Source organism: Engraulis encrasicolus, chromosome 23 (genome assembly GCF_034702125.1).
Source record: "Engraulis encrasicolus isolate BLACKSEA-1 chromosome 23, IST_EnEncr_1.0, whole genome shotgun sequence".
Taxonomy (NCBI): domain Eukaryota; kingdom Metazoa; phylum Chordata; class Actinopteri; order Clupeiformes; family Engraulidae; genus Engraulis; species Engraulis encrasicolus.
Window position 1 is genome coordinate 7,410,526 of NC_085879.1, and position 15,589 is coordinate 7,426,114.

A 15,589-nucleotide genomic window follows, 5' to 3' on the forward strand; every position below is an offset into this window, starting at 1 on the left:
AAATGCAGAGTCCTGTTTTGTTGTTGTTTTTTTTGTCCAAGGCCTCTCAGGGGCTTTGACGTAGTTTGCAACACATTGACCTGTAAACATATATGTTGAAGTGGCACATTTGGTTGTATTCTGAAAAGCCTAACAAAATGAATATGACAGTAAAGTGAATATAATGCAAACATTTTTTATTTAGATTGTAAACAAAGCTGTATTTAAAAAAAAGGTTTGAGGTCTTCAGTCAGTGCAAGAAAACATACTGTAAATATACTTTGCTGTCAGAACAGTACTTGGAAACCCAGAAGCAGACCAGGACAAAAAATGGCAATCAGAGTGAGGTTTATTTCAGGGCAAGAAGTTGGTGGGGTGAGGCAAAAAACAATGTTCAGGACAAGCACAGTTCAGGGTATCAGTGGGCAAAAAAATGAAAGGCAGGTCTTCACAAAAATATTCATGTGGCAAAAAGGTCAAAACACAGGAAGGTCACGGTGGCAAAATGCTCCGAAAATCCATAAACCAAAAATAGGCACAAGTGGCAAAAACTCCAAGACAGTTGGAACAGTTCAAAATGAAAATGCAAAGCTCACGTGGCAAAAAACTCCAGAACAGTCAAAATGGTTCAAAAATCAAGATGCGAGGCACACATGGCAAAAACTCAAAGCTCAGTTCCAAACAGTAGTCCAATGCAAAGCACATGTGGCAAAAATCCAAAGTTCATTAAAAAGGAAAAAATCTCAAAAGCAGTCCAAAAACTCACGTGGCACTTGATCAGGATCAGGGCATGACAAGAAAGTTTCACATACAGACAGAAAACAAACAAACTTGCAATGAGCAGAGTCCCAGGTCAGGATTTAAAGCCGAGGGTGATTAGGAGAGTTGACACAGGTGAAGCTGAAACCAGGCTGGTGATAGGTTGTTGGAAGAGTGGTGGAAGTTCAGCGCCTAGGCCACCAGAGGGCATGGTCACAAGGAAACCATGGAGTGGAAAGTGCAGGGCTACCACTGCGTACAGTCAGGACCGGAGCGTGACACTTTGCCAAGACTTTTTAAGTTTGTACCTTGTAAACAAAAGTGTTTGCAACATAAACGTAAAAAGAGCATTTAGAAAGTTTCCTTACAATGAGTGAAAAAGTAATTGTAAGTCATCCTGTTTCTCTGCTAGTTGAATACTAATTAGATGGACCTGTAACACCTCTAATGGCCCCCACCCCCCTGTCACGTCCCATGCGATAATTGTCAGTATATAAGTTGCAAGGTTTTTAGCGTCATGTGTTTGAAAGGCCAAAACTCAGAGTTTGGTGGTGATCGTCGTCTCAGTTATAAGACTCATGCAACTAGGACATGTTTGAAAGAGTTGTAAGAGGTTTGATTCGTTCACCAACCACTTCCTCTGTCCCCACCCTCTCTCTGTGTCTTGAGAAAGGCTTCCAGACCCCGACATAGTCCCTGCGCTGGAAGATGACTGGGAGCTTGGCAGTACAAAGCTGACATCTTTCAAGCCGCAATCCTCAAAACTTTTGCTCAGATCAAGCAGTTCACATTCCATATCTACTTCTGAGTCTGCCTCCTCCTCACTTGCGACATTTGATGGCCTGGACGAAGGAGCAGATGGAAGTGCAGAACTTGGTGGTGATGTGGATGGTAGAGGGACCTGGTGCACAATAGAACAGTGTGCACAGTAAAAAATGTCCGTAATTAAACGGTACAAACTACCGTATTCGTATGAAGGATTTTTCCGTTATCTCATTCTACGGATGCTTTACCCGTATTTTGAAGAACGCAATGCACTGTGGGATACACTGCCTAAACAGATGTGTCAAAAAATAACACATTGAGATGTGTGTAGACAGCATATTGACAGATTATGTGTCATTTTTGTGTAAGATTTACACAGAATGGGTGAAACCTGAAGTTAAGAGGTTCATTTCTGAGTCGTGCTTGCAATTGAGAAACTAACGGCCGTTTGGCTGTCCCCTCGCGTGACTGTGGACATTTGAAAGCAGACTTCCGCCCGCCTTTTCTACCGTTGGAAATGCAAGATGCGGGCGACTTGACTTCAGACACCGAGAGAGGCTGGCGTAAGTAATTCGCTTTATTTGTATAATTTCGTAACAATTACGAGTGTTAGCGTTAGTTTATGGTTAAAATCAAACCCTGCTTCACAACTTTTGCTGTACGAACATTGGAACAGCCTCAGTGATTCTGTGAACATTAAGCTAGCCTACAATCAGATTTAGCTAGTTATTGGTACTCAGTTAGCTATTGATCTTTAACGCTTGCACTATAAATTATATTTATTTTCTTTTAATTCACATGTGGACTAACTTAATGGTTAAAACGTTTTGTGTTGGGAAAATGAAAGGTTTGAAATGTGATATTGGATGGTTTGCTAACATTGGTTGCTAATAGGGTAATTAGCTGGTGGTGTGAAATAAGTCAGGCGGCACTTTACTGATGTGAAGTTGAAAGCTATTTTCTGAACATAAAAGAAAGAAAGAAAGTCGGACAGAATTTATCCAAGGATACTGAAACACTACGGATGGATTGACGTAGAGCTAGTACCGGTAGTGGGGCATAAGTGGATGCTGCTAGTAACAGGTATCGGAGGGGGCAAGAGTGACAGGGGCTAGCTAGCATTTTAAACTTCAGTTAAGCAGTTCTGCGTCAAATCATGTAAATCAGACCGTCCGCCACCCTGGTACATGATAAAGAATAGCACGAGTAAGGAAGCAGTATCCCACTGTTTTGTGTTGGCTCGATGTCAATAGACAAACTTTGAACCGTAGTTCTGTGTAAGTGTCGTGGTTTTCACCGTTTCAGTATGTAGTTGAATATGGTAGATATGGGCAACTGGTCAACACTGTCGTGTTTTGTCTCGGTAGACCTCGTATGACGGTGTTGGGAAAATACCGGCAGTTGTTTCAGATGGAGGGTGCGACGTGCGAGATGCACGCTCTGTTCGAGGGATAAAACGGCCACGCACGAGATTTTGTAGGCAATGGTAATTGGTGACGATACCATGGCGTTTGAAGAGAAGTTTGAGTTTTAGGTGGCAGAGTTGAACAGCAGCCTTCAATGCACTGGGAACTAACGTGCTCTCCCCCTCTCTCTTCTCTCTTAATCAGGGCCCAGGTCTTGTGGCCACATCTGTCCAAGCTCCTACTCTGATTGAACAGTTGGATGATCAGACTGATGGTAAGTGTGTGTGTGTGTGTGTGTGTGTGTGTGTGTGTGTGTGTGTGTGTGTGTGTGTGTGTGTGTGTGTTTTTTTTCATGTGTATCATATTGTCTATGTGATCATGTGTCTCATTGCTATCCACTTACAGGCCCTCTGCCTCCTTTCATTTGTTTTTTTTAAAGATTTTTTTTCTGATTATTTTTCTTATTGTTGTATTGTATGCAATTGTGATAAATATGTTACTATATGTTATTGTTATAACACAGAGACTTTGGTAAATGTGAAATTTAAGTACTGCTGTACAATTTTCTGCTCTCATTTTCAGATGAAAAGTGCTACACAGTTCTCACACATCTTCTACCTCCGAAGCCGCTGCAGTGTAAAATCTGAGATGTCTTTTCTGGTTGATTTTATGCAGGTATGTGTCAAAGGATAGTCACTTTTAAAACGTCTTTTAATTTTTAAAAACACTTTCATGCAGAGCCTCTGTTAGGACCTCATTGCTGTACAGAGTTATGACCTTGTTGTCACCAAAATGTCAATGAGCATATTTTAACCTGCTATTTAAGGCTGTCATAGCCATATTCTTATAACAATAGGGCAGTCATGGGTGAGCGGTTAAGGCGTCAGACTTGCATCCTAGAGGTTGCCGGTTCGACTCCCGACCCGCCAGGTTGGTGGGGGGAGTAATCAACCAGTGCTCTCCCCCATCCTCCTCCATGACTGAGGTACCCTGAGCATGGTACCGTCCCACCGCACTGCTCCCCATGGGGCGCCACTGACGGCTGCCCCCTTGCACGGGTGAGGCATGAATTCAATTTCGTTGTGTGCAGTGTTCACTTGTGTGCTGTGGAGTGCTGTGTCACAATGACAATCGGAGTTGGAGTTTCCCAATGGGCTTTCACTTTCACGGCTTTCAATGCAGTTAAGTTCAAGAGAACTATAGTTTGGTGATATGGATCCCAAACGGAAGGGAACAGCAGCGGTTTGTAGTTGTAGAGAACTAATTAGCGCTAAGAGTTGTTAAAGGGACAGTTTGGTCAATTTCAACATGCAGTTGTAATGCTCACACTACCCTGGACTTGTCAGTGCCTGAGATTTTTTTTCTTCTTCTTCAGCTGTTTCCGAGATCCTGGTCATTGTAATGGGGGCAGCTCTTTGTTTACATTTCAAAAAAACATTTTTATTTATTCCCAAAAACATCCAAAAGGTTATAAAACATCAGCAGACAACTAGCAAACAGCAGTACCTTTTGGGAAAATATTTGGAGTTGGCCTAGGTTTCATTTTTTAAAAATGTAAACAAACGCTGCCCCCATTAGAATTGCTCATATCTCGGAAAGGGCTGAGCCGAAAAATGTGCCATCACCAGGTACTGACAAGTCAAGGGTAGCGTGAGCAATACAACTGCATGTTGAAATTGACCAAACTGTCCCTTTAACCTGTTGTTTCTTGTTTACCTGTCACAGTAGCCCATAGCACTTTTGTCATAGAGAGCAACTTGGTCAGTAAATATCTGCCTGCTGTATAAAGTAGCAGTATTTGGATAAGTTACAGCTAACACGGACGGCGATCTTTAGACTGTATATTGTGTGTTTGACAGATTTCTGACAGCGATGGTGAGGGAAGCAGTGTACCGAACTCTCAGATGACTCGGACCAGGTGACCAAACCCATGCAAAACACAATGTGAGTACACACACACACACACACACACACACACACACACACACACACACACACACACACACACACAGACCATGAGTCAACACAGTAGCCCCTACAATATTTTTCCCATTTATTGCTGTATGCTTACCATATCCATCATGTGTGTTGTGTGTGTGTATGTGTTGGTGTTAGGACTGTGCTGAGGCGTTCCGCCGCCCTCCCCCTCCACACCACTCAAGGCACGCCACGCACTGACACTATCTCTACAGTGTCTTGTCAACTTTCCTTACATTGTGTGTGTGTGTGTGTGTGTGTGTGTGTGTGTGTGTGTGTGACAGGGAGATTAACAAGAGGCTGGATGCTGCGTCCATCACCAGAGGGGCCGGGATTGCTGCGGCAGCTAGCCAATTAAAGGAGGAGGATGAAGGAGAGGAGTCTGACGATGCAGACATCGCCATCGTATGCAGGCCACGCCCTCGCAGGAAAACCAGCCAATGAAAACGCTCGCAGCAGCATCAGCAGAACACACCGGCACGACTGGTAAACTTAAAGATACGCCACAGACCAGACATACACCAAATACAACTAGCACAGGTAAACACACACACACACACACACACACACACACACACACACACACACACACAGAGCAGGACATCTGTTTTGTATAGCGCTTTGCCTAGTCAAAGACTTTTTACAGGAAGTATTATAAATCTGTTTTATAGTTGGGGGAAGCCATGGAAAGTAGAGAACCCTATACAGCTGATGTGTGTGTAAGTAATATTTATGTGTATGTGTGTTGCAGACAGAGCTTCTGAAGCATGCAGTGGAAGAGCTGTCAGTCAAGCTAAAGGTCCCGCCCTCCAACCTGCTGCTGCTGCACGGAGAGGCGGAACTTAACACCTCACACACTATTGGCCAGCTAGGACTCTGCATCGCTGACATCATTGGTAGGCGTGTGTGTGTGTGTGTGTGTGCGTGCGTGCGTGCGTGCGTGTGTGTGTGTGTTGGTGCAAGTCAGTCTTGGCTCCTTGATATTATACTGTATAAGTTCATACGTATACCGGTCATATATATGAAGAGTTTATTTGCAAAACGGTGTATCTCCATTTTGTAGAATGTTGGGAAATTAACAATTTTGTATTGGGCATTCCACTGCATTGCATTGCAAAATGAATTTCATATACCGGTAAGTTGAAAAAGTATGTTCTCAAAATATTTGAATGGCAAGAATTCACACATAGGTGATAGGACCTCTGGACAGCCATTTTCAATAATAAAATGCAAAAAATGGTAGATACACCGTTTTGCAAATAAACTCTTCATATGTATATATAAATAATGAAATTAAAAATGTATTACATTAAATTCACTCAGTTTAATGAAGATCTAAGAAGATGTCATGATATCAATGTATGTATACCTGTAGTTGATTCGGCTATACTTAGTTTGACTGGTATGCTCATACCTTTCAATCAGTTAAGTAACACTTGCTATTAAGTATTATTGATGATGTGTCTCTCTCTCTCTCTCTCTCTCTCTCTCTCTCTCTCTGTCTCTCTCTCTCTCTCTCTTTCTCTCTCTCTCTCGTCCTTTTTCTTCCTCCTCCTCTTCTACTTCTTCTCAGTCTGGAACCAACTTCACATCCCTCTTCACTGCACTACTGACACTGAGATGGAATCCACAACCCAACCACTAGTGGTCTGCATTGGGAACCTGAAGAGTCTGTCATCACCACCAGGAATGACCGCGTGACCATTCCCGTTGCAGACGGCCTGACTTGCACAATTGACAAGCTGTTCAAGCTTTACTGGGTCTGCAACTTGTCATATCCAGCACAGCTCAGCTCTGTTTTCACCTTCTTTGAATATGTTTATGACGTTCCATCTCAACCAACAAACGACCAAAGGTACTAGAACTTCTCTCAAAGCTTCCCAGCAACCCAGTGATCACTCAACATGTGTTTATGCCCAAGTACACGCTTTGTCAGATGCACAGGGCATGACGATAATATGCAGCCAAGATGGCTGTTCAAGTGTACAAGGACTTACTACGTAGACACCACCAGTCCACAACAACAGAAATGGGTGTATCTTTCAATGACTCTTTTGAATCCACTGACATTCAGACAACCTATGCAGCTTCAAGTAACACCTGAAGAAAGAGCATTTTGTGTTCCTTCTCAAGGACAGATTCTCTATAATTTACCACTTAATGACAATTTATCTGTGTTCATGCTTGTTAGGATTATTACTGAGAATTATTTTGGCAACACTTTATTTTAGCATTACATCTATTAGCTCTAATACATACAGTATTAATGCCTGTATGCTCTAAGTAACTTGTAAGGCATGCACTAAGCAAAATCAAATATATGTTAGGCATGTATTCGCAAATTACTTGTTCATGCACAATTAGGGATTTATTACCTAATATAACCTCAATAAGGACCTAACAAATGTTTGATTTCGCTTAGTACATGCCTTACAAGTTACTTATACAGGCATTAACCCATTGATGCTGGATGTTGCATTGGCCCTGGCGCCTGGAGTTTTGTATGGCATCAGCACCCTTTTCTGCAAGTGCTTTAGGCATCAATGGGTTAACATATTATGTATTAGTGCTAAGCGATGTAATGTTAAAACTAGACTGCCTGTGCAGTCGCCTTCGACTGCTTAAGGTATATCCCCGAAACGCGAAGCTTCCAGTCCCCAATCATTCCTACCACTCCCGTCCACCTTTTCATGAACGTTTATGATAAATACAAAATATAAAATAAATATATTTAATATCTATACATAGATCAATGACGTGCATAGGCTTAAAACCAAATGACTATTGTGAAAATGAAGGAAAAAATGGGGCAAATGGTAACACTGTTTTAATGGTTCACTATTACAGTGGATATACCACATTAGGTACAGTGTAATAACCAGTGTAACAATATTTAATACCACGTCATACCAGTGTGACACCATATACCAATTTTGTACTTATATCATGTAGGCTATTTGTGTGTAAGTGGTATTACATGGTATTGCATATTTGTACACTGGTATTACACTAGTATTAACATGGTATTACATATTGTTACACTGGTTATTACACTGTACCTGGTATTGCCTATTTTTACACTGGTATTACACTAGTATTACATGGTATTAAATATTGTTACACTGGTTATTACACTGTAGGCCTACCTGATATGGTAGATTCACTGAAATGGTGAACCATTAAATTAAGGAGTTACCGGGCAAATCAATCCACCCAGTCAGAAGTTATGGGCCAAATAAAAATTCCACCATTTTGAAAGTGTTGACCTCCAAACTCGAATCAGTTCATGAACCTACCCTGCAGCATTCACACACCAAATCTGGGACAAATCCATCCACCCGGTCAGAAGTAATGGGCCAAACAAAAATTCGGCCATCTTGAATTCGGCCATCTTGAAATTGTTGACCTTCAAACTTGAATCAGTTCATGAACCTACCCTAGAACATTCACACACCAAATCTGGGACAAATCCATCCACCCGGTCAGAAGTTATGGACCAAACAAAAATTCGGCCATCTTGAATTCCGCCATCTTAAAAGTGTTAACCTCCAAACTGTAATCAGTTCATGAACCCACCCTAGAGCATTCACACACCAAATCTGGGACAAATCCATCCACCCGGTCAGAAGTAATGGGCCAAACAAAAATTTGGCCATCTTGAATTCGGCCATCTTGAAATTGTTGACCTCCAAACTCGAATCAGTTCATGAACCTACCCTAGAACATTCACACACACCAAATCTGGGACAAATCCATCCACCCGGTCAGAAGTTATGGACCAAACAAAAATTCGGCCATCTTGAATTCGGCCATCTTGAAAGTGTTAACCTCCAAACTCTAATCAGTTCATGAGCCCACCCTAGAGCATTCACACACCAAATCTGGGACAAATCCATCCACCCGGTCAGAAGTAATGGGCCAAACAAAAATTCGGCCATCTTGAATTCGGCCATCTTGAAATTGTTGACCTCCAAACTCGAATCAGTTCATGAACCTGCCCTAGAGCATTCACACACCAAATCTGGGAGAAATCCAAACATCCGTTCAAAAGTTATCGCGTTAACACGAAAGACCTTACGCGGCGGACGCGGACGCGGCGGACGCGGACGCGGCGCACGCAAAACCATTACATCCCCGACGCTCCGCGTTTCGGGGATATAATTAAGTGTTACCATCATATTTTTAAAAAATATATATGTTGTAAAACTGGACGATTGTGAAATGATATGATGTGGCAGATGTAAGACCCATTGATGTAATGCAGAGTTTTCATTCAGATGAACTGTCTCTTAACCCAAGGTACAATGTCTTTTCTTTCAATATGTTGGAAGCTATTTCATAACAATGTTATTTTCAAGAATATTCAACACTATTTCGAATTTCAAGACTTTCTGGTTTTGTTATACACCGGTAATGTTGTTAAGAGATGATAGTGTACGAGTCATAATCAATACTTCATGAAATTGGCAGTGGTGTTAATTATTCTTGAAAAAGATAACATTTGTTATCTCCCCCTCTTCTGAAAAGCCTAACAAAAAAGAATATGACAGTTAAGTTAATGTAATACTTTTTTTTTTTTAATTGAGTTTAATCACAACTGTATAAAAAAAAAACGTTGTAGAGGTCTTTTAACAGTGCAAGAAAACACACGCTAAATATATGTAGTCAAGACTTTTGAAGATTGAACCTTGTAAACAAAAGTGTTTGCTAGATAAAAGTAAACCCCCCCTGTCACTTTCCATGTGATAAATGTCAGTATATATTTGAAAACTAGAAGTTTCAAGGTTTTTAATGCTGTCACTTTTCTGTTTGAATGACAACTCACAGAGTTACAGATGTTTTTGTAGAAGTGACAGATGGGGTCACCGGTGACCCCGTAGACCTCAGAGTGTTAAGGAAAGACTGTATGAGTCATTGTGAATACTTGCTGAAATACTGAATAAACAGAATTTATTGTAAATCTACGGAATCCTCCTTTTTATAATGAACGGAAGTACATGTAAATGAACAGAAAATGTACTGTAAATCTACGGAATTCTCCTTTTTTATGATGTACGGAAGAGCATGTGAATGAACGGAGAATTTAGTGTAAATCTACGGAATTCTCCTTTTTTATTATGAACGGAAGTGCATGTGAAAGAACGGTGAAGTTGCTGTAAAATTACGGAATTCTCCGTTGTAGAATAAACGGAACTGTCCGTCACATAACGGATATGTCCCCGGTAATAAATTGCCAGGACTTTATCCGTTTTTTTACGGATTTTTTTTTTTCAGTGTGTATTTTGTCAGAATAGTAGTGAAGAGCGAAATATTGTCATGTAATGGCAGTTTTCAAAATAAAAGGGGTTTGACTGTTGTTCTTACCAATGGTTGCGACCACGTGGGTGGATACCTGATATGTTTCTGCGTAAATTCCGCCATCGTCATAGGGTCACCTGGTGTTGTGGTGGCATGCTTTTAGTCAGCTGATGTTGTTTTAGAGGTGGGGCCTCAGTCAAAAAATCTTTCCTGAAAGGGAGGCCACACATCTTGCTGTTTAGAGTTGACCTCTCATGTTGCTACAGGTGCGAGAGAGCATGTATCCCCCCCATACCTGTTTATTGATCTTGTTCTATGACATCATCAGCTGATTAAAAGCACGTCACCACGTGCCAGGTATGAAACGCCTACATTTGTCTGTGATAAGTGAACGTTTGAATTGATTAATATTGGAATGGATATTTTGATGGTCTCTGTATTTTTGTGAATTATGACATTCCCGATTCCGATACTTTCATAATACTTCATTAATGTTTTGATTAAAACACAAAAGGCCTACATTTTAAGCAGACAAAATAACACATTTGCAGTGTCAAAACAAAATGGTTACACTGTAGGCAGTGGGACTATTGGGTCAGTGCAGAATGACCATTTTAAACACTGACTTGTGATTTTAGATAATGGGGCACCTAAGTCTCCACCCCTTCCGGGCGGCTTGTGGCGCTGGCAACGCAAAAACTTTTGACTGGGTTGTAATGGACTGATCAAAGCTATTTTCCGATCCACCTCGCATCATCCCGTCGATCAGAAATATGCTAACCAATGGTGTGTTTGTTGACTTCACTTGGCAAGCGATTTTTGAGTTGTGTGTTGAAAAAATATGTAATTATTTGGACTACACAACAGACGTCACATGTCCGACGTGCAGCCACTTAAGCCACGGTGCAGCGGTAGGGTTGGCTGTGCCTCGGTTCACGTCAGATATGCGAGGCGCACATGTAGTCTCCAACACAGTTTTGCACAAAAGCTAAAATAACGTTTCTTGCGTGCCGAAAATGAGTGGTCTTACGACGCAAATCCAAACCTTTCAAATTCACTGTCATCATATGTGAAATCCGGAGCACATGCCAAACGGGATGAGGATTTAGCTTGACTCGCTCCATTAACTCGCATTCAAAATTTTGAGAGCTCCAGCCCCATGGATCGGAAGTAGAAGGGCGTGACTTAGGTGCCCCATGACACACTGAGAACGAATTGAGCTTTTATTTTGATATGCTTCCTGCAACCTGTGCTTAGAAACCGATGCAATGACGGCTCCCTTGTTGTTCCTATGCTGAAGCTGTCCGTAGGGGAGAGCGGGGTAAAGTGAGACACCGGGTAATGTGAGACACCCCCTGTATCTAGGCAACTGAACATAGTTATGATCATGTGACCACCACATCTCCAAGGCCCTCCCATTCCACGATCACCAGAAAAAAAAGTTGGTGCTGACAGTGTGATAAGTCTGTTTTTTTCATAAATATGTATTTTTCCCATGTAAAAGTAAATTTTCTGTCGGTGAAGTTTTTTGTGAATTTTGTGAAAGCAAGAAGGCTCAGGAAAAAGTTACACCCCAAATGTTAGTGAACTTCCAACATATAAGACCATGTGCTTGATACTAGCTAAACATTACCCTGAATTGCTAGCCATGTGGTTTTTTTCTGAAAAGGTGGCTATGGGGTAAAGTGAGACAAATGAAATGGGGTAAAGTGAGACAGTGTCTCACTTTACCCCACCATGAACCTTGTTTTAAATTTACTCTCAAACTTATTTTAAAGCAATACCACATTATAACTGACTTATTATTCATGTTGTAAACATTGTAGATAAGCCAGCATGCCACGAATTTACAAACGGAAGACAACCTGGGGCCAAACACCCCTCAGTGAGTGGCAGAGGTGATGGAAGGGAAGATGTCGTTGAGGGAAGCAGCCATGGAGAGGAGCATTGACAAGACCACCCTGTATAGATTCATTAAAAAAAAAAAGAGAGAAAGGCGAGGTCAAAACAGTAGGCTGGGGTGCTGTGGCCTCAGCAAAAAGGTTTTTTTCACCCAGCATGGAGGACGATTAGGCCAATGATTTTAAGAGGCTGGCAGATCAATTTCACGGTCTGGACCCAATGAAGTGCTGTGAACTGGCATTTGAATTTGTCATCAGAAATAAAATCCCCGTCCCTGAAAATTGGACGAGAAAAGCATGTGCAGGTAAGCCAGGGCATAATAGAGATCACATGTTTCAGTAGGTAACTGAGGCCAGTTGTAGGTTAGCTGAGGACGGCAAATTTCAGCCTACCACAAAGCTAAATCTACTTATAATACATTATTATAATAATCAATTGTCTATCCAGGAGAGGATTGGTTCACAAGTTTTCTTAAGCGGCACCACCTTTCGGTGAGAACCCCAGAGGCAACATCACTTGGAAGGGTGACGGCCTTTAACAGAACGACAGTAGGAGAGTTCTTTGATAACTTGGCTGCAGTCATGGACAGGTGACAGAATGAATTCTTCAATTACAATTATGCAGGCTTTAGCTTCTAGATGTTGCTTTGATTCTGACAAAGCTTCTTTTCTTTAACAGGCACTCATTACCCCCACACATGATATATAATGTGGATGAGACAGGAGCATTTACCGTCCAAAAGCCCCGACAGGTAAGCTACATTTAAGTAGATAACATCAGGCTGAGGATGTTTGGTTGTTTGTGATAATGAATACAGTTATTACCTTATTATGGCAGACTGATGAAATATAATAACAACAATAATAATAATACATACATACATTTGTGCTTGTGAATTTTGCAACAAAGCACAGGTTCGTCCGTTATGTCAGGATGGTCGAACAGGTGAAAGGCGATGAAATACTCACCCAATTCCTCAGAAGAATTCAGGAAAGCCAGAAAGTATGGGAGAGACCAACATTTTCTATAAAAGAAAATGATGTGGCGCATGTCCCAAAAATTGATGTGGTGAAGAAGCTGCCTCAACCAAAAAGGCGTGGGGGCACCACAAGAAGGGAACAGCTCTTCACCTTTCCCTGCAACTTCCAGGAGTGCGGTGTTGAGTAGGCAGAGACACTGGTTGGGATGGGGTTGTTTGCTAATCAGATGAGATGAACTAGATGATTTTATTTGATGAATTAGATGATTTGTTGCCAACCTGTCAATTGTTCCAGGCCCAGCCAGATGTAATTTATCTGATGATTTTATTTGATGAATTAGATGATTTGTTGCCAACCTGTCAATTGTTCCAGGCCCAGCCAGATGTAATTTATCTGATGATTTTATTTGATGAATTAGATGTTTTTTATGAATTAGATTATTTGTTGCCAAGACAGTTGTTCCAGGCCCAGCCAGATGTAATCCGATGAGATGAATTGGATGAATTAGATGATTTTATCTGATGATTTTATTTGATGAATTAGATGATTTTTTTTAATGAATTACATTATTTGTTACCAACCTGTCAGTTGTTCCAGGCCCAGCCAGATTAAATGAATGTCATGAATTAGTTTTATCCTTAACCAAGTTGTTTCATGTTTCAGTTGTTTCATGTTTTCACAATTAGTCTAGTCAATATAGGGGGTCCACGCGCACCCCCCGTAATTGTTGTTGCCACCCATTTTTTTAGACTCCTTAATATGTCTAGTTAACAATAAAAGATGTTAACATTGCTGCTAATTGTCCCATGACTGTTTTTCAGAGGTCATCTTGGAAACTGTGCAATAGCGATTTTTTCATTTCTGACATTTGGCTATTCACATAACTTTTGAACCAGACATGGTACAAAGACAAATTAGACCACTTTTCCACATAATTCCAGCATGGGGAATTGATTGGAAGGGTCATTAGGTTCATAAAAACATGTTTAGACTACTTTGTAGTACGAAAATGACTAAAATTTATCAAATATTCTATGGATTCGGACATTAACTAATGTCTAGGTTCTGAAAAATAGTGCAAAGATGACAGTAATTGCAAGCATTTATAACTAAATACATTCCCTGACTTCAGGTGACTACCATACATACTCTCATTAACATCAAAATATCCACGCAACCTTTTAGGGCTATGCTTAGTCATGGTTGATGTGAAAAGCACAATATATTAGCAATCTGATGCATTGAGGAATTGACTGTCCCAAAACATCTCACAACAGATTTTTCAGTCGTTAACAATAGTATCAGATGTACCTAGAGCATAATAAATGTTTGGTGACAAGAAAGGACTCAATTTCAAGATGGTCGCCACCAGGCCCACAAAATAAACATTGTCTGAAAATTACCATACAATGACCAGAAATAGTGATGTTTGATATGCATTTTGACAATGTAATATTCTTGACATTGAGGAAATCCATTATCCACATAGAAATAAACGTATTGAATTAAATTAGAGCAAAATTAGTGAAATAGAGCTGGCATGTGTTGGCTCAGAATCATGTGTAGCCAAGCAATATAGGTGTTTTACTCCATGTTTTCTGACTTAATCAGTTCATGTTCTGAGTAATTGCACTACTGTGTACTGTTAACAACAATGTGAAATTCCCACTCTTCAGCAATTCTGAAGATTTAGAATCAGAATACTTTCATTTGATATTTCCTAACTCCCTGTTGGCAGCACAGTGCATACAATTTCTCACAAACAAATTCACCCATTATTGCTTTAAAATATGCAACACGCCAGCCGGATCCAGCACATTGCTATTTTCCTGCAATTTGCCAGAAGAATCCATCCCAATTTTCATGGTAACACAATCATTTATTTAAGAAAATGAGGGCTCCAGGTTCTTAGATTATTTGCCTTTAACACAAGGTTAACTTAACCTGATTTACAACTAAATCAGCTTCTTAGTATACACTCTGGATGCACTCTGGTTTAAAATCAAAGGGAAAGCTTTGGATTTGACCACCATTCTCTCCAGGCACATCTGTGAGAAACACTGTGTCTGTGTCAAACTCTGTGTCTGCCACGATCAACCTATGAAATCCATCCCAATTTTCATGGTAACACAATCATTTAGTTAAGAAAATGAGGGCTCCGGGTTCTTAGATTATTTGCCTTTAACACAAGGTTAACTTAACCTGTTTTACAACTAAATCAGCTTCTTAGTATACACTCTGGATGCACTCTGGTTTAAAATCAAAGGGAAAGCTTTGGATTTGACCACCATTCTCTCCAGGCACATCTGTGAGAAACACTGTGTCTGTGTCAAACTCTGTGTCTGCCACGATCAACCTATGAAAACCAGCTGGTTCAGACAATGGCCAATGTTGTGTGCGCTAAGACTGAGCAGAGCTGCTAAACTATCTCTTTACCAACATGATCCCATCATGTTTCGAAGCTATCACCATCAAAGTTGTCCCAAAGAAATCATTAGGGCTAGTCTTGTCGCACATCAACAA

The 15,589-nt window shown here is 40.8% G+C and overlaps 3 long non-coding RNA genes across 3 annotated transcripts; all 3 read left to right on the top strand.

Moving 5' to 3' along the window:
• Positions 1–1,681: 1,681 nt before the first annotated feature.
• On the top strand, positions 1,682–3,568 carry LOC134440209 (uncharacterized). The gene is made up of 3 exons (XR_010032927.1): positions 1,682–2,066; positions 3,114–3,183; positions 3,492–3,568. It is a non-coding gene; the product is annotated as an uncharacterized LOC134440209 (long non-coding RNA).
• A 1,197-nt stretch (positions 3,569–4,765) lies between these two features.
• On the top strand, positions 4,766–7,080 carry LOC134439712 (uncharacterized). The gene is made up of 4 exons (XR_010032826.1): positions 4,766–4,853; positions 5,171–5,372; positions 5,638–5,782; positions 6,460–7,080. It is a non-coding gene; the product is annotated as an uncharacterized LOC134439712 (long non-coding RNA).
• Positions 7,081–11,995: 4,915 nt separating this feature from the next.
• On the top strand, positions 11,996–12,837 carry LOC134440697 (uncharacterized). Its single transcript, XR_010033002.1, has 3 exons — positions 11,996–12,390; positions 12,534–12,675; positions 12,765–12,837. It is a non-coding gene; the product is annotated as an uncharacterized LOC134440697 (long non-coding RNA).
• Positions 12,838–15,589: the final 2,752 nt, after the last annotated feature.